Source organism: Falco biarmicus, chromosome Z, assembly GCF_023638135.1.
Source record: "Falco biarmicus isolate bFalBia1 chromosome Z, bFalBia1.pri, whole genome shotgun sequence".
Classification (NCBI taxonomy): Eukaryota; Metazoa; Chordata; class Aves; order Falconiformes; family Falconidae; genus Falco; species Falco biarmicus.
The window spans coordinates 37913540-37932474 of NC_079311.1; the positions used below are offsets into that span (position 1 = coordinate 37913540).

At 44.6% G+C, this 18935-nt stretch overlaps 1 protein-coding gene across 7 annotated transcripts in view; it reads left to right on the forward strand.

Annotated features, from left to right (window-relative positions):
• The first annotated feature begins 2252 nt into the window (after window positions 1-2252).
• The window catches only part of SEMA4D (semaphorin 4D), a 97123-nt gene continuing 80440 nt past the window's right edge, over window positions 2253-18935 (forward strand). For 2 of the 7 annotated variants that reach the window (XM_056323753.1, XM_056323751.1), the window contains exon 1: window positions 2253-2439. The gene's annotated coding sequence lies outside the window, so the exon portion shown is untranslated. Of the gene's footprint in view, window positions 2440-2522; window positions 2591-2810; window positions 2940-7745; window positions 7882-18935 lie in introns of those variants that run through there. The other 5 variants (XM_056323752.1, XM_056323750.1, XM_056323748.1 and 2 more) reach the window with 5 other exon arrangements.

An 18935-nucleotide genomic window follows, 5' to 3' on the forward strand; every position in this document is an offset into this window, starting at 1 on the left:
ATAATTACTGCAAGGACTGTGTCTTTTGCCCTACATCACTAGTTCACTAATGTTACAGAACTTTGGAAAACCTGCCAGATTTGTATCCATCATGCCTCGGAGGCCATTTCTTTTTAAATCCTGTGAAAGACATTACTTATAATGGGAACCGATAGGCATTTTCAGTGGTACAATTTACACTGCTAGCTGTATGTTCCCAACACTGTTATTATTAGGACATTTGCTTTTTCTCAAAAAATCCCTGTTGGTAAAATATTTTACTTGAAAGAAGATCCTGAATGTGACTGAGAATCTTGTATTTGACAAGGTCCAAATATCAGTTCCTTGTTTTACCTCTGACCTTTCAGTCTGCAATACTCCACAGGTTTTACTGAGGACAGAGACTGAAAACTACGCTGTAGAAACAAATAATAAGGTCACAAAATCTAACCCAGATAGAATCAGTAGAAGTAATGGCAATTTTGTCTTGGTGCTAGGTTTTGCTCTGGTTCCTTTGTGCCACTCTGGGTTTTTGGAAGCCTGTGCAGACCACGGCCTTCCTGGTGAAACCTGACAAAACCCCTGTGATTTTCCTACTTCTATGCTGAGAACTGCCCTAGCCTAGAATTCTTAAAATAAAAAGGAGATTTTAAAAGTGCCTTTGTTTCTTCCCTGGGAATATAATTTCACAGCTGTATGACTCAGGAGATGCTTAAAGTCTTGTCTGCGCTAGAAAGGTTTTGCTGGTCTATTAATACCAGTTGCCACTCTCAGAGGAGATGCAGCGTATTCTTCTGCTGGTATAAATGACAGTAATTCTCCAAATAAAATACAATAAGGATTTTTTTATATGCTACTGTATTTGCACTAGGGATTCTCTGGCATGGGTTCAGTGCTTGATCCTTTTTCGCGCTCCTGGTAGACCCAAGTAAATTATCTAAGTGGTTCTCGCCCTTCCCAGCAGACCCTGGGTCCTCAGCTCCTCATGCCCCTGCTGCTGTTGCCTCCCCGAGCTGGCAGTGACTCAGTGTCTCATCCCTAATGTTTCGATGATATGTGGCCCTATTTCACGTTACTGGTATGATGGACACTAGTGGCCCAAGTTAAATCACCATTTGGAAAATGTAACGAGGGGACAGGGACTTCCCGGTGTTTTGCACCCGGCAAGGAACTGTTTGTTCACTGGCGCTGCTAATACCTTCCTTAAAACTCTACAGCTTCAATACCCTGAAATACCAAGGTGGCCAGGTCTCGCCTTGCATGTAAACTGTCTTCATCTGATATCATCGTGACTTGTAGGCCTTCAAGGGGCTCTATTTCCTCAGCATATTTTTGACAGTATTTCTCAGCTATAGCTAATGAGTTATGGATACTAGAAATTGGCTGTCATGTTATTGTAGCAACACATACATATTGTTTAACACTGGAATTAGGTCAGCCAGTGAAGCAAACGCCAGCATATGATAAACTGAGTATTTTGTTCAGTCTTGCTTAAATGATTCCAGTTAACTGAGCTACAGCAATCCAATGACATCGGATGTCACCTGTTCCACAGCAATATAAAAGCCCCAGTCACCCATGTGTTGGTTCATGTCATTCACCAGAACAGTCGCAGCAGGCGTGCACGGACAGGACGGTAATCGATAACTCATCAGTGACTCTGCAGAAGCATCCCGGGTGAGATCCCAGCAGTCACTGACCCATTTCCTCTTTCACGCCAGTGCTCCTCTCCTTCTCCCAAGCGGCTCCCTACGGGGCCCGCACTCGCCGGTGCCGCCGGTGCAGCCGCCCGCCGCGGCGCGGGAGGCGGTGCCGGGTCAGGGCTGCCCCGCGGGCCCACCCGCCCGGGCCGCGCCGTGTGACAGGTGGCACCGGGTGCGAGGGGCCGCGGCGGCAGCGGCACGGCCCGGCTGAACCGCGGGGGCATCGCAGCTGCTCTGGGTAGAGGCGCCTCGATACCTGCGCGGGCCACGCAGCCCTGGATGGCCGCGGGGGGCTGTTGCCTGTGCCGTGAGCGGGGGCGTCATCGAGCGGGCGCCATCAAACTGTTGCTCTCTGGCCCCTCCGGCCGGGGCCTACAGAGATGCTGCCGTTAACGGGGGATGCGCCGGCGTAGGGGGGAGGGAAACGAAACAACGCCCCCCCAAACCCGGCCTGTATTGAAAAAAGGGCGGAGCCGCCCCCCGGCCGAGCCCCGCCGGTGCGGAGGCAGCCGCCCCGGGCCCCCCCGCGGCGAGCGAGGGCCGGGTCCGCCCCCCAGCACCGCGGCCCTGCGCGCCCGCCCCCGCCGCCATACTGCGGGGCAACCCAAACTAGTTACACACCGGCACCAACTCCTCCTCCCGCCGCCGCCCTGCCCCCGCCGCCGCGGGGAGGAGGGGGCTGCACCGCCCAGCCGGCAGCGGGGAAGGCGCCGAGGCAGGCGGGGCCGGGCAGCGCAGCGCCGGCGGACCCCCGCAGGTAGGAGCGCCCGGCGTGGCGGGCTGCGCCGCCCGGGGCCGGGGGAGGAGACGGGGGCGGCGGCGGCGCGGCGAGGAGGCGGCTTCGGCGGCAGAGCGGTGGCCGCCGAGGCGAGCGTCTGGCCGTGCCCGCCGCGCCTCCTCCCGCCGAGGTGGGTGCGGGGGCTGCCGGGGCGGCGGGCGGGCTCCCCGGCGGGTGGGCGGCGGGGCTGGGGGCTGCGCCGCGGGGGGCGGTGCCGGCGCACACCTGCGAAGCGGGGCATCCTGCCCGGTGGGGCCGAGCCCGGAGGCGGGCTCGGGGAGGGGGCGCGGCGGGACCCGGCGCGGGCACGGGCAGCCCTCGGCGGCGGCGCGGCCGGAGCGGGGCGGAGGAGGAGCCTCTCGCAGCGAATGGGCGAGGGCTGCCGGGTTTATAAACGTGCGTGTCCCCCGCCGCCGCCGCCGAGCCCCCTGACTCCGGCGGCAGCGCCGCCCGCCCGACCTCAGCCGTGGCTGTCCCAGGTGCGTCCCCGGCGCGGCGGGTCCCAGCGGTCAGCGGGGCTGGCGGGGGCGGGGGGCGTCTCCTGGGGGCGGTGAGCGGGGCGGGGGGCGTCTCCTGGGGGCGGTGAGCGCGGCGGGCAGGCGTTCTCGCCCCGCCGGCGGGCGGCCCGGTCGCTGGCGGGCGCCAGGCCAGGTTACCGCTAACGTGTGCGGTCGGGAGCCGCCGTCCCGGGCTCGACGCGTAGCGGGACGCCGTGGCGGGTGCTCGGTGCTGGGAGACCGGCAGCGTGTGTTCGAAGAGCTGCATTATGTTTTAGTTGTCAGGAGAGTTTAAATCGGGTCTGCACAGAGGTGCCGGGTGTGCGAGGGACGGGCACAGTGACCTGGGAGTTCCAGTCTGTCCCTGTTCGCCCCCGGCTGATAACGAGGGGATGCCGTTACTGGTCCGTGGGGATGCGGGCTGTTCGGCGGCGTTCTCTGCGTGTGCGAAATCACGCAGCATCGGTGTTGGAGGGAGGAGGAGTGAGTGGATGAATGCAGCGATTGTAACTTTATTGTTGCAGCTCGTTTCTATTATGTGACTGCCATTAGCAGGGAGGGGAACAGGAGCTTGTTCTTGTCGTGCTGTGGGAGGGAATCTGATGGATGGATCTGCAGGTTGAAGGGCTTTTTCATGCCTGCTCTTGGGTTTCGTGCTGAAACGTTTTCCTGCCGCCTTTTTAGCTCCTGGCAGTGTGATCACGTACCTCTTGCAAGGAGATAGTTCAGCTGAGAAATGTGAAACATCACCTTTAAGTCTGTGACACCTAGGCATTTCTAGTAGGCTCTGGAAATCAATATAGTAGCACAGGCTTTTTAATTAATAAGAAAAGAAAATTCAAGCAGGAATTGGTGTAAGCTGTTGACTTCTTTATGGCGATCAGGCTCAGAAATAGCTACTGACCTCATGCTCCCTTTTGGATACCTATACAGAGGTTTTGTTTGAGAACTGTTTAATGACTTCTTTTATTAGAAAGTGTGCGAGCTTAGGCAGTGACACAAGTGCACCTAAAGGAAACTGCGCTGGCTGTGGGGATGGTGTATGCAGGGGCTGTGCAGGAGTGGGGTATTATTTACAAACTCCTTTAGAAAAGGGCAGTGTAAGAGAATTGAGTAGCTGGGGGTGGGGTGGGGGCAAAACACATGTGTATTCAGTCTTCTCTGCTGTGCAGAGAAGCTGTGGATACAGTGTGCTGTCTGGGATGGGCAAGCTATGGATGGGCACTTAAAATTCCTTCAGGTGGCAGAGGTAAGATGTAGGCAGCTCTTCACTGAAAGCAAATGAGTGGCAAGGGAATAGGTTTCTATGTCTATGTTCGTCAAGGAAAAAAACCAGAAAGCTTTGTAAATGTGGAGCTGGATTGACAGATGAAGTCTGTCTCTACTGGGATTTCTTGGTTTAGGGAAGAAATAATTCACACACACACCCACCCCCTCGAAGCAATTACTCTTTGTACTTTGTGATGGTCAGGGGTTGCAACAGTCTGCTGACAAAAGCAGCTTGCATTCATACCTACCAAAACAGGTCTATAGCTGTTGTCTTCACCCACCCCCTACCCCCCCGTCCCACCTCTTCCTTTAAGAAACAAAACCTGTGGTAGCTGGTGAGGAGGACAGCAGCTTCTCCCACAGTGAGTGAAGCACTTGATGTGAGTGGATTTATTTAAAAACTGTAAGACTCTTTCATAGATTTTTATGGATACTATCAGTACATTTGTGCCTGGAGACTTTTGTTTAATGTGCTGTGTTACCCTCCCTCTGCTGCTGTTATAATTTGGTACCCTCTCCTTCCCCAGTATAAATAGCTATTACATTAAACACTTGATAACCTTTTGTTAACCTGCGCGCATGGATACAGCTGTGCCCTGCCAAAAGTGTGAGGCTTTATACGACTTAGAGGCCCTGCAAGAAGGAGAGATGGTCTGGATGCCCTGCTGCTGCCCTTGTGGGTCTGTCTCCCACAAGAGTGACCCGCCTTGTGCAACTTCTTACTGGGGAGGAGCTGGAGACCTCTCAAGAGGATCTTTGAACTGCCCATGGCCACTTGGCTGGAGTTGGAGTCTGCGCTGTGCTTGCTCTGCTGCATGCTCTCCCCCAGCCATCTTAGGAGGTGCATGTTGAATGAACACTTTGATGTTAAAATGCGTCGCTTTAGATGTTTTTGTGCAGTGAAATGAGTGGGGGTCTCTTTCAGTCATACCAAAACTTATTCTTGATCTGGGCTGCTAGTGTTAGATCTAATATTTGCATATGCCACCTAGTTTGCAAAAGGCATTGGATAAGTTGGTAGATGGTTGTGCCTCACTGATTCTAAGGATGGCTTTCCACAGTGGGACTCCTATTTAAATCGGTGGCAATAACCTGTGTTAAATATGCTCCAGGATTTTATGTTGTCTTTGAACTCCTCAGATCTGGCTTTTTTAAATTTTATTTTTATTTTCTCCAGGAAAAATGGACTCTCAAGCCACAATTGTTGCGATAGGACTTTTGCAGATAATAAGAAAATAAAGTATTTCCCACAAATGTTCAGGGATGTGACTGTTTATCCCATTTTTTGCTGTGCAATAGTAACTTGAAATGAGTAGTGACAGAGAAGGAAAGGTGTAGTTGCCAAGGCTGACTAACATTTCTTGTAAGCCTTCGGTGCTTCCAGGTATTGGATCTGGTAAATATTTATGTTCTATGATTTAAATGAGTTGCAAAGTAGTTTCTGAAGGTATGTGACCATGAATGGACACTGATCTACTATGCTTCCCACTAAACTGAGGTTTAATTACTTGTAGACGTGACTGAGGGTTTTTCACAGTGTTTTACTGCACAAAGAATGCACAGAATGGTAATATATTCCAGGTGGCATGTGACAATAAGGATGGAGATTTAAAGGTGACAACAAAAAGAAGCAGAGCAGGTCACGGACTTTCCCTGAGTTGTCCTTTAAAGGTTCCTTTTTTTATACCTGTATATAAAATACCGCAGTGGAAATTTTAAAATGAGCATTCAGATTTTCATTATTGTGGTAATACTAAACAGTTTTGAGGTGTTCTTTGTTTTGTCTAATACTCAGCTGCTGTGTGCCATGTTTAGTTAGCTGAAGAAAGCGTGCCCAGTTGTGAGGTTGTATAATAAAGGAGCTGGGGCAGTGCTTTTGGCTGTTTTATTTGTTTTTGTTTCCCTGAAGCTTTCCCCCTCCTCCCATCTAACTGGTCACTTCTCTGATGATAAAGCAGTATTTTATAAGGCCCTCTTCATCTGGCTTTGCATGGTCCTGTGCTTGAGTGTCTTGGTAGGTAGGTGGAAGTGTATGGAAAAGAAAGAGGAAGGTCCCACTTATTTTACTGGGGTTTGAGTTTTGGGAAGGTGAAGTGTCTGCAGAGTTGCTTTTCAGTAACCAGTTGGCAACTGGTTGTGTGCCAAGAGGAGCCTGTGAATGCCAAAAGAATGCTGCTGCAGCTGCTGTTCAGAGTTAATTTACCTGTGCATTGATGTAGCCATACAGGCTGAGTGGAAGCTGTTTTAATTGTTTTCCTTCTGATATGAGCGTTTTGGCTTTGTTTCTTGGATGAGTTAATGAAAGGAAAGAAATTACTTTTCCTATTCCCACAACTATTCCATTTACAAAGCACCTACTATTTCAGGCTAATGTGTGCCATCATCTTGGATGGGGACGTAATAGGTCTTGCTGTCCAGAACTGGATTAACAAGGTCTTGCATTTTATTGCATTCTGTCCAAAAAAGCTTTTATGTTTTCTCTTTTATCTACCTGTAAAGTTTCAGGAATGCAGAGAGCTGCTCAGCTTTCCAGAGGTGCCGCTGCTGCCTGCCTTTGCTGCAAGGGAGGCTAATGCCTGTTAACAAGGGTGTTGTGTTCAACTTCAACTAACTGGGGTGTCCAGGAGCTGCTCTGTCTCCTCCTGCTCACACTAAGCTGTGCTGCAGGAAGCTTCTGGGTATGTGAGCACGTTTCTGAAAATGGCATGAGTAAATAAGGAAACACTTACGTTGGTAGTGTTGGTGCTTTTTTTTTGTTATGATGGAGTGAAGAAGAAAAAAAAGGCTCTTTTGAATGAGGAGGCATGCATGTTGTTTGTAATACTGTGAGTCTGAGATTTTTTGACTAGTGTTTTAAAGCACCAAACAGCAGCCTTTACTCAAGAATATGTTCTTACGCTGCTGGAGGGGGAAACAAAACATGGCAAATCAGTAGAAGCTTGGAGTATAGATGTGAGCAGATAAGGAACTTTTCTAAGGACAATAAAGTTAATTGAAGCCCCTGTATCAAGTTGAGAACAAGTTTGATGGTAATGTAGAAATAATACCCATTTTCCTGTCTTTCCTTCCTTTTCCATCTTTCTTTTTCTCTCTGTTCATGTACAGCAGGGAACTCATAATCCAGCAGGCATTTTCTGCATTAATCCTCTTAAAAAAATTAGTATTAGCCTATATATGAGGCAGGCCAAAGAGGATTGAACACTGTGCTGCAAAATTAGTACCTGTTGGCCTCATTGCAAGGACAGGCAGGTTCCTTCTTTCTGAAGAGTGGTTTTGGTGCTGTGCTATGGCACGGGCTTGAGAGGAAAACAAGCGGTCATGCGTTGTGAAGAGCTTGATTTGTGTGTGTCCCTGTGCAGGGTTGTGCATGCTGAGCAGATGTGTAGGTGGTAGGGCACTGATATGGAAGTGACTAGGAGATGTATGGAATTAGCAGGCTGGGAAATCCTGATGTCCTTAGTGCATCTGATTACTCAGCTGAGCTGGGAGACAGAAGAGGATATGCAAAGCAGGGGAAAGTTTATGGAGGCAGGCATTTCTGCTGGGAAAGCAGGCAGGAGAGTAGAAACTTCTGCAAACTTTGTTAGTCCTTTGCCACTATGCAACAGAGAGACCAGTCTGCAAGCGGAAGCAGGTCTGATGGGACTGCAGCAAGGTCAGACAGAGTGGGCAGGCTGGTGTCCCCCTATGTTTGAATATGGCCTGCTAGGTCCAGACAGCTTTGCATGCATTGCAAATGGCAGGGCGGGGAGGGGAGGGGGAAGAAGGTGGGGGGGGGGGAAAATGCATGAAACGTGATTATAGCTCTTGCTTTGTTCAAGAGTAGTTTTCAAGAGCAGGCTTTAACTGTGTCTCTGCTGTTCTTCGTCCTCCCAATATAAAGCAGGAATTCTTCTTGCCCCAAATGATTGGGTTTTATATGCATGTGCTCAGTTGTGCTTGTTTTTTGTTGTTTTTTTTAATAAACAAATGATGCTCTATGAACTTTGTCATTGTATATACAAAAAGATGCAGAGAAAAGTGGATGCTTTTTTTTTTAATGTCTTTGTTCTCATTTTCTCTGAAAGATAATGTATTATTGTGGTTTGTTACTGGAAAAACAGTGCAGGGTGTAGGGAAGAAACCTAGAGAGGTGAAAGTTCTTGGATTTACGTTTGAGGTCTCTCTGTGTAAACTTGATGTGTTCTGGGGAGACCGGAAAGATACAGACTTTTTTTTTTAAAACAAAACGTGCTATGAATTTGTCTTAAATCAGGTCGTTGAGGTTGTGCTTGGCTTTGCTTAGGTTTGTTGTAGTTAAACTCGCAAGTTTGAAATACCTCAGAAGGAGCTAGCTGTCTCTTGCATTGTTGAGCATAATACAGGCTGGTCAAAGTTGGTGTGAGGACACACTAGATTTGGTAATTTATCTTTGTAAAATGCATTATTGTACCTTCCTGATTTGTAAGTGTTCCTTGTGACAGTAGGAAAGAATAAACCCGCTGTGCTTTGTGTTTGGGACTGTCACATGCAGGTGAGTAACACTGGTTTGTTCGCCAGAGTTACAGTAACTTGTAAGAAGGTATCTTGCTATGCTATTTCACAGTTAACCTTCTCTGTGCTTTTACCTCATCCAGCAGTGTTTGAATTTATTCAGAAGACTTTTATTAAATCACATTTAAGAAATAAAATCCCAGGTATTAATTCAAACAGAACACGTGCATCTTCAGTGAAACCAGATGAGATTCCTGTCACTCACCTGAGGATGTAAGGAAGACAGTGTTTGTGTAAAGAGGCTATACTGTTCATTGGACCAACTGATATAATTGGGAAGGTCATGGCAATATAGACAGGCTTTTGGACAATCGCTCTTTTCCCAACCTAATCTAATAAAATACTTATCATCCTTTTCTGTATGCCTCATGTTGGATATTCTTGGTAGGTTCTGTAGTTCTTGCCAGACACTGGAGTGTGGGCCATGAGATACTTCTGTGTGCAAATCTGTACTTAATTTGAGTATGGTAAGAACTGTTTGCAAAGCATTTAGAAATGGAGGAGTGTTCTGCACACAGAAGCTAATAACCAGGGCCCTGACCTTGTTAGCAGGTTTGTGTGGGTGGAGCACAGCTGAGATGGAGGATATGCCTGCTGAGGTTTACCCATAGGACAGGGGCTTTACACAAGCATACTGTCCTGACCTCTCTCTCAAAAAAAAAAAAAAAAACCACAAGCAAAAAAATTTCAATATTAACAGGGAAGTAATGTTTTAATTTATCATTTTGTATATAGAGCCTGCTGGAGCAATGCTGTACTCAAAGCTCTTTTTCTCTCCCCCATCTCTGTTGTTTCTCTTAGCAAAAAGTGTGTAAAATAGCCAGAGGCAAGAAATTATGGTTCCTGTTTCTAGTCAGCAATTGCATAATTACTAAGGATTTGCTAGACATGCATATGTATACCTACACAGATCCCCTTCTGTATTTGGCTGTAGATGTACCCTACCTGAAGGGTCCATTTATCAGAACATTAGTCTGTTGGAACTGTAGGTGTAAGGAAGATAACTTAATGAAACTAATATTCCCACCCCCTGCAAGAAAGAACCCAAAACAACCAAAAAACCCCTGCAAAGCCACTAAAAAGTACCTGTCTTTTGCTAAGGGGTAAGAATTAATATTTTTTTCCTGTTAAAATCTAGTCTTGGATGAGAGAATGGCTTTTTTTCTTGAAATTACGGGGATTGTTAAAAATCTGTAGTTACATGTTTAGATGCTTGGCCCTATTGAAATACAGTTGAATGACTACATTTCTATTGTGTCAGTGAAACTGTTAAACTGCCTTGAAAGGTCATCCTGATTATCTGCTAGGTAAGTGAGACATACGATGGCATTTTCATTTCACTTCATTTGCACAGGAATCAGTTCTGAGGGATTCTGTGACAAACCTGTAAAACAGACCTTTTTGTAGGCTTAAGAGTCTTCCTCCCTGTGCAATTCTGTTTCCCTAAAGAATTAAAAAACCCCAACCAAACCACAAAATGACCCGTATTTACACATTCACCACATATTAATTGTTTAAAATATTTGACTAGCTATCTTCAATGAGGGTGGATACTACTGAAATCGTTTTGTCTTGAAATATACAAATAAGTGAAGTGATTGTAAGTCTGTCTTGAATCTCTTATTAGATGCGTCTAAGAGATTTATTATTCCAATGGCAGAGGATGTGTGAAGAGTCTTTTATACAAAAACATATGGCTGTGTAAATTAAATGTATGTATTTGTATTTGCTGGTAGAATTCTAAGATGCTGATAGGGAGACATTCTCAAAAGGTTGAATTTGCCTATTTGGAACTGGTTTTGGTGGGTTATTTTGTTTTTTGCGTTTTGTGTGTGTGTGGTGTGGTTTTTTTTTTAAGGGGATCTGCTTGCATCTGGCCTGAAACAGGCCTCCTATGTGCATAAATTTGATTGGCATCAAATGGTACATGCTGACATTCAGAAATTCCACTGAGGTTTTTAAGAACTTCTTTTTTCTGCTTTGGTACTTACAGCCACCAGGGAAAAAGTAGCCATTATTCAGAACCTCTCTTCTGTTCTCTAATTTAATTGTTGGCTTTTATGAGAGTTCAGTTCCTGTTGCTGCATGTCTGCCTCTGTTTTTCTTCATAACCTTCTGGAATAGGGCTCAGATTTATTATATGTCAGTTGCTTTGGAAGAAAGAAATTTCTCAACAGACTATTAAATGATGCTTTTGATCAGGTGAAACATCTTGATGGCCTTTGCACTCGCTGGTTTCTGCTTAGTGTTTGCTGAGGAGGCTGTACACATTGAAGATCAATTTGCTGCAGTATGAAGGATGGTGCCGAAATAGGTCTGGAGCGTATCCAGGGGAAGGGGCGACTGCAGCAGAGAATCGTTTGAGCAGGAGTAGTTAATGTTTGTGGAAGGTGAATGGAGTCGGCTGTGCTAATTTCTTATGCAGTAAATGGGCTTTGGGAGTCAAAGGTGTTAACGTTACCCTGTCATTACATGGTGCTCCATGGTGAAGGGAGCTTTGAGGTTCCCACAGAGAGATCTGGGCCTGCATATTTCCATGGCAACTGCCATCACTTACACATTTATAACCTTTGATTAAGGATACAAAAAGGAGGAGAAAACCTTTTAAATGTTACAAATATAAAGCTTTAACTAGGTCTTTCATTATAACAATATACCTTATTTACGTTCCTTGGAGCGTGGAGGTTTTATAAAGAATGCAGCTGTCCTTTCCCCATTTGGTAGACTTAGAGATGACATTTTGGGGCAAATGCAATGTTCTAGAGATGGCTATCTGACTTTGATCATAGCTGTGCTGACATCACTCCACCAGTCTCGTTGCAATTTATTTACATTAGTATATCTTGTACCAAAATTATACTTGAAGTCTATTATGCAAGGAGATTTTTGTCTCTGAGAAGAAGAGACGAGACCCCTAATTCTCTGTTGACTAAAACTTACATGAGATACACCCAAAATTATAGCCTCTTAAGCAGTATAGTGGCTAATAAACAAAAGCCTTATGTTAGTGGGGAGAGCAAGCTGTTTCTGCAGAAAGTGAGGCTTGCTGTTGGCTTGCAAAGGCTGTGTGGAAGGGCATGTTTATGCTTGGTGCATCTTCCCATCTCTCCCTTTTCTACCCCATCTCTCCCTTTTCTACCCCACCTGTGTGTTCTCGGAAGTATATTACTCCATGCTATGGTGGCCAGGCAGCAGTGCTGTGAAAGTAGTGTTCTCTGTTTAGGTCAGGTTTTCTCATGTCTGAGGCTCAGGTGTGGCATGGTGCAATTCCTGGGAATTTCTTACTGCTGAAAAGCAATGGGATTTTGGAAGAAAATTAACTGATTTTTCCAGGGGTTTTAATTCTGCCTTTTTTTTTTCTTGCCATCTGCCACTGTTTTTGAATCCTTCTTGTGGAGATGGAAAAATACTGAATTTACTAGTGGGTTTTGTGTTAATGCTACCAAAAGATGAACTGTACTGTCAGGACTAATGCAGTGGGAGCTTTGAAGAGGAATGAAATAAAGCTGTATTCTATTCCATGCCTTTAGTTCAGGCAGCTGAAACCTGGTTTTGCTTTGGACTAATCAGTATTAACTGCAGGTGAGGGCAGAAGTGGCTGGCCATGACTGACTCTGTGAGAGAACATGACAAAGGTAAAGGGGCTGCTTTACTAGGGCTGCCTGTTGAATTTCTCCAGCATTTCACCATCACTTTTCTTTCAGAAGGAAGAGACGTATAGATAACTGCTAAGCCTAATGGCTTGTGATTGGTAGTTTGAATGGACAGGCCTGGCTAAGGTTGCCAAAACGGGGTATTTTACTGCTGCAGGTGTATTGTTCCATCTGAGTTTCTAAGGCTGAGCACACTCTATGGTTATTAGTGGCCTTACGTGCTGCTTCTGCTGGGACCATGAAGGGCCCTTCATACTGCTCTTGTACAAACCCTTAACATTCCTCCATAAAGTTTTAGTACTAAAAGACCTAGTTGGTTACTGTGGAAAGTTCATAACAACGATGTAAATATGTCTGGAAAGTTCATAATACTGGGATATTTATAAGGATGTCCTCCATTCTAAAAGAAAACTTGTAGGAAAAATTAAAAGGCATTGTGAAATACCTTTTTTTTTTCATCCAGGCTAGCTGTGGGTATTGATGCTGTTACTAATCTATGCGATTTTGGGTTAGGAATGGTTTTCAGTAGCTGTTGTAATATGAGCAAGTACTTCTGGCTACCCTGTGAAATAAGAGAAATAACTTGCTTGGGACCTAAATATGCTTTTGAAAAGCAGCAGCACAGAGAGGTCATCCTGATGTTGGGACTGTACGTCAGATGGACTCCTTAGCATAGTTACAGCATTTCCCACTGTTTTCATGAATCGTCAAGGTGGGGTTTGCCTCCTCCTCCCACCCCCAATGAGATTTTTTTTTGGCAACTTTTGTTTTTAACCAGAGTTGAACAGCTGCATTTTAAGCTGAAGCAGCTATTGCATCAAATTGCCTTACCACCTGTATGCAAGACATCATGGAAGTGTATCCAGTTACACCTATGAAGAGGGTGGTCATTTGTGTTCTGATGGAAGAGCACTCTCAGTAAAGTCCACAATCACAAACCCCTTTTCTAAGGTGGTTTTGTTCTAGTGGTTATTCAGCAGAGAGGAAAAGCTGTGAGGTCTTCATCAGCTTCTGTGATGGGGCTTGAGAGTGCTCCCATACCTGTTGTGCAGTGCAGAGAGTGGATTGGGTCAGTGCTTGAGGAAAGAAAACCTTAATTACTACCTTACTTCTGTATCACTTGCATCTAAAATTTTAACTGCTATTTTAGGGTCTTCAAAACTTGTTTAGGAGCTTTGTGAGGCTTTATGTCCAGTGTCATCACTGAGAGAATAACAATGAGCAGGCTCCAGATAAATAGTAGTGTTAGAAAGTTCCTAAAGGACTGATAGAGATGTGTAGAGGTGAGGAACTGAGTTGTCAGAAATTAAGGATCTTGAAAGCACATATTGAAGTTTGAAAATGCATACATAAAATGTGGGACAGACCCTGATCTAAACTCGTGCTTCCAGTTGGAAAGGTGCTGCAGCAGCTCTGAACTTGAGCATTCAGACGGTGAGGCTGGGGAGTCTTGGTGATCAGTTCATTCAGTGTCTGCCTGGATAACGCTTAGCTGGAATAGATATGTACATAGGAGATAATATTGTAGCCTTTGTTCTGAATGTGTACTTTTATATGTTGGCTTCTGAAAAATGTTTTCATGGTTCTACTAAAACGAGCAGCATAGATTTTAATCTAGTACTTTCATTACAGCTAGTAGCACCGTGAAAATGGTTGTTTAGATGTCCATGTAGGGTTGCGATTGCCACAGTGACTTCAGAAGTTCTTCAGATGTGATCAGATAACTTCAGTAGGCTATTTTGAGACACTTCCTGCAGTATTGAAAATCTGTTGTGGTTATGTGGGTTCAATATGTTCAAGCCTTGAGTTTTAAGACTTTAGCACTTTAAAATTATAAATGTGTTTTTAATATTGAGATGCTATATTTAGTTATCCAGGCAAGATGGTAGTACTTTTTTCTTTATGCATTGCCACTTGTGAGTGTGCCTTCCATTCACAGACAGAGGAGCCTTTGGTTAGGGTCAAAATTAATGAAATGTTGACAGTAAAGTCATAAGCATTTTATAGGCTGTACTGTCTAATGTTGGCATTTGTTAAGATTCTTGTGGGAAGCAAGAAAAAACAAAGTTACACTGACAATAATGATGCCTATTGATTTCAGCATTCAAAGAGGAAAAATACAGAGTTTTGAGCCACTGTTCATTTCAGCAAGTCATTTTTTGAAAATGTACTGATGGAACTATTTGTGCTGTTGTGAGCCAGAACAACGTCAGGTGGGTACTGCCTGTACTGGAACAAGCAACTTCTATTGTTCCCTGAATCATCCTGAGTATAGGAATGTGAAGGCAAAAAGTGTAACAAAACTGGATGATTATTTCTTTTCACTCAGAGAAAAGCTGTAGCTAAAATACAGTTTTAATTCTTGACATTCCATTGCCTTTATTTCAAAGCAGTTGATAAAAAACATAGTTGATACTTTCAGAAATATCAAACTGCTTAGCAAACTTGTGTGAGTAGAGCAGAGTTGCTGTTTTAGTTAATTTTTAGTGACCTGTATATGTAGGCTCTGTGAACTAGGTTATATGTGTAGCATTTCTAACACCTAGGACAAAGAAGAATTGTACATGGAGTTTGCTTTTTGGTTGCCTGAAATTCCTAGCGCTGTCATGTACAAGTGTACATACACATGGCCGTCTGTTCTCCTTGCAAATGATTTGCTACAGAGAGCCACATTGGCACAGATTTTCCAGACTCATCATGCTGAACCAACAATGGGACATGTGCCAAAGGGTTAAGTGCGTAGAATAAGAGGCAGGGCATGCGATATCCAGCACAGCAGCAGCAGGGTAATGATTGACCTTACAAATCACAACAGAGCCCCAGAAGAGCTTGTGCAACAATCCCTAAAAACCTAGTATTTATTTATGTTACTACTTTCAGTACTTGGGTTTGTGGCAGAGGCAGGGAGTGGGAGGGTGAAAGCTGTTAGCTTTCATAAAATGAACAGCAAAATGCAAACTTCAGCAGCGACTCTGTCTCGTTAGCCCGGCTTTCAGCCACAGAAATAAAACACTCGTGCTTGTTTTGGGAGCAGGCTTTGTGGCCGGCAGAAATTGGGAGTTCACTGGAACAGCAGAGTTCGGTGCTGTGGCATGCTTCTGGACTTTGGCTGTAACCCCCTACTCAGCTTTTTTGGCAGGAGGACAGAGCAATCTGGTCCAGAGCCTGAGGTCAGCTACTGAGGCTTTGACATCTCATGAGGTGTGTGGAACAGCCTAGCTCTGAAGGTGGTAAAGGGGAGGAAACTGTGATAGCAGTGAAGTTCAGCAGTGAAGCTTTATGCTTCTTGTTGTGGCCATCTGCAGAGTTGAAAACATGTAAGCTTTAGTGTGTGTTGTGTAATGGCTGTCTTTGTATGCAGGGGTCATGTAGACGCACATCATCCAGGAATACATGGATTAATCAAGGAAGTGTTCTAGTGTGAACAGGAAACTGTTAAAAACGTGTGTTTTTCTGTAGCGCTTCCCCTTCCCCATCTTGGCTCTGCTTACTGGAATAATGCAGCTTACTTGCTTCTTGACTTGGATGTTTTAAGCATGCAGCAAACCTTACTTGTAGTCAGGCTTTCTGTATCTACTTATATTGGTGCCATGTTTCCTCCACTGCTGAAGTTTCTTAACATGCCTATGATTGCTTTAAGCATATAAAGCACTTCTTACTTGTGTCTCCCATTTCTCCATTTTCAAAAGTCCTTGCTTAGTTTTAATACCTAAGTACACTTGTTTTTCAAAATTTGTTTGAAGAGCTTTAAAGATTTCTGTGTGACTGATGTGGGATGGACCAAAGGCAGTTTAGTCTTCCATAGCTGATGAAAATGTGAGCTTTTTAAAACCTTCAGGACACGGAGAAGAAAGCAAGCTGAGATCTAATGGAATCTTTGAGGTGTTATGGAGAAGATTATGAAACTGCTGAAACTTTCATCCCAACAATGAAATGCTGTCTAATATAACCAAATTAGGTATTTCCTTTTGCGTGGAGAGGAGAGACTTGAGGGTTGAGAAAGGAGAGTGTTCGGCACTTTCTCAGTTAATGATTTCCATTTCCTGCAAAAATCTGAAGATGCTAGACTCAAGTGTAATTGATAGTACCGTAAAACCATCAGGGCTGTTGTATTCTGGTGGCATTTGAAGGCCCCAAGCAGAGCTTTGGTGGGCTAGAGTTTACGGTATATAAGTACCTGTGGGAGACACAGTCCCTTCCTTGAGAAGTTTGAAACAAGTAGAAAGTGAACCTCACGGAAGGAGGAGAAGCAGAATTTGGAAGAGCAGGTTAGAGGTAACTTGTGTGGTCCTTCTGCATCCAGTCACTGAGCTGTGCCTTTGGCCGTTGTATCTGAAAATGGTTTCCCGTGAGTCTTGCTGCAAATGTGGATCCCAGATGCACGGGCTGGCAGCTGTTTACTGAATGAGCTGCAAAAGGAAATGAGCATGGGGCAGGGAGTATGAGCGTCAGCACAGGTCTTAGCTGTGTAGCTCAGTGTCAGACTTCAAAAGCCGGTAACTAGCAAGGGGGCAGAGCTGGGAATGATGGAGAACTGGATAAAAGAAACAATGAGGGGATTTAAGTCTCCTCACAGAAAAGATGATTTTGGTGGCTCTTTGAGGATGGTGAGGATCATGTCTAGATTTTCTTTTTCAAGTAACCATATGGGGAAGGGAAGCTGACTTGTTTTGAAAAGCACATCTGTGCAACTTCTAGGTGCTGGTGTTTCATTCCAGGGTTGAACTGTAGCACGTGTTAGTGATCATATAAAAGCTAAAATTTGTAATATCCCGACTCATGCATTTCTATCTTGGTATATCCCCTGTGTGTGTATTAGCAAAGCCTACAAGCATGTTTTTTCTCTCCGTCTCTCCAATCTCCTGAGAAATAGATAACTTTTTTTGAAGGTATTTTTGCAAAGAGGCAAATTCATCCCATTTTTGTAAATTTAGTGTAATTATACTGGTGTCCTTCCTCTGCCAGGGCACAGGAGCTTGCAGATATACTGCTGCTTGTTACCATGTTCACACACTGATAAAAATTTAAACATAACACAATTGATTATTGCTTGCATATATGTATCTGGGTATACCACACGTGTTGTGAGTTCACTTCTACAAATGGGTTTTTTCCCTGAGGTTTGTATGCAGGCCGCATTGATTGATCCTTGGCGTTAGCTGTGTCGATAAGCTTAAGCTCTGATCGGCAGCTGGTGTAATAGCATGGAGTAGATTTTTGGATGGCAGCCTTACTGGACTGTGGTTCCTCTCATTAGGGTAGAGCACCACATTTAAAGTCATTTTAGTTTTTGATGTTGCAGTAGTGCCTTGTGGAGACAGTGCAATTCCTCCAGGGAGAAGGTGGAAATGCCTCACATCACTCAGCTGTCCTTCGGTTGATTAAGGAGTGACACTATCTGAGATGTCTTTTGGAGGCAGGCAATTATTTTCAGCTGGAGAGATGTGAACCAAGAACTGAAGCCTTAGGGGAGGAAAGGGTGAGTAGGGTTGGAGAGAGAAGAGATGCTTGCAAAAACATGTAGCATTTATTTTGCTGCTTCTCAGTATTTGCCTCTTTTTGGAAAGCTTTCACCATTTGCATACTGAAGCATTTTGTGCTTGTGGCTGACTGCACAGAGCTAAATGTTCTCTGTTTTGTATTCTTATTTTTACACTCACTTAAATAGAGAACAACTTAACACTGATTTGCATTCTGCTGTATAGGTAGTTAGACCAGCATAGATGCTTTTTATTCTTGCTACTTTTCAGATACTATTGAGTTTTGTGTTTTGGTTTTGTTTATAAATATTGATCCGAAATCTAGTTTTAAGCAGCAAAAGGGTTTATATCCATGCTGCTGCCATCCAGTCATTATTTTTGTGGCAGACTCATTACTTGATGAAAAAATTCAGGCCACTGCCGACTGCTCAAGGCAACCTTTTGCTGTGGTCTTTGTGAAGCTGCGAAAACAGCTGTGCACCTTGGGTTGCAGATAAGAAATTAACTTTTTCAGATATTTTCTAAGGCAGCATAAATTGAAAGTTCATTTAAAAATTCTTTATCAAGTAAATTAGTTGTCACAATAGGGAATGATCTGGTAGCAGAGAAAGTAATTGTCTTGATTTGTAAAAGTCTGTAATTTAAGTGCCAAATGAAAGAGGTTTATATACTGTTATCACTGTTGACTGACCGATTTCATTACATCACAACTAACAGTGAAACTGTTTGAATTACTTAGCAGATTGAGACTTCTTAAACTGACTGTGAGTCAAATTGCCTATGTGGAGATTAACTGTAAATGATCTTACGTTTATGTGTACGTTGCAGAGGGATTGTTTTCTTCTTAATTTCTGTAATAGCCTTGGTCCAGTTTGAGAGCACTTGGGCACAAACACACGTGTACATGTAGACCCTGTGAACAGCAAGGCCAGATTCTGATTCGATCGACTGCATAACTGTCGTTTTTTGTCGGTACATTGTATATAGAGACTTCATGTTTTTTATTGCCATACAGCTTAAATATAAAGTAGTAACACCCCCTC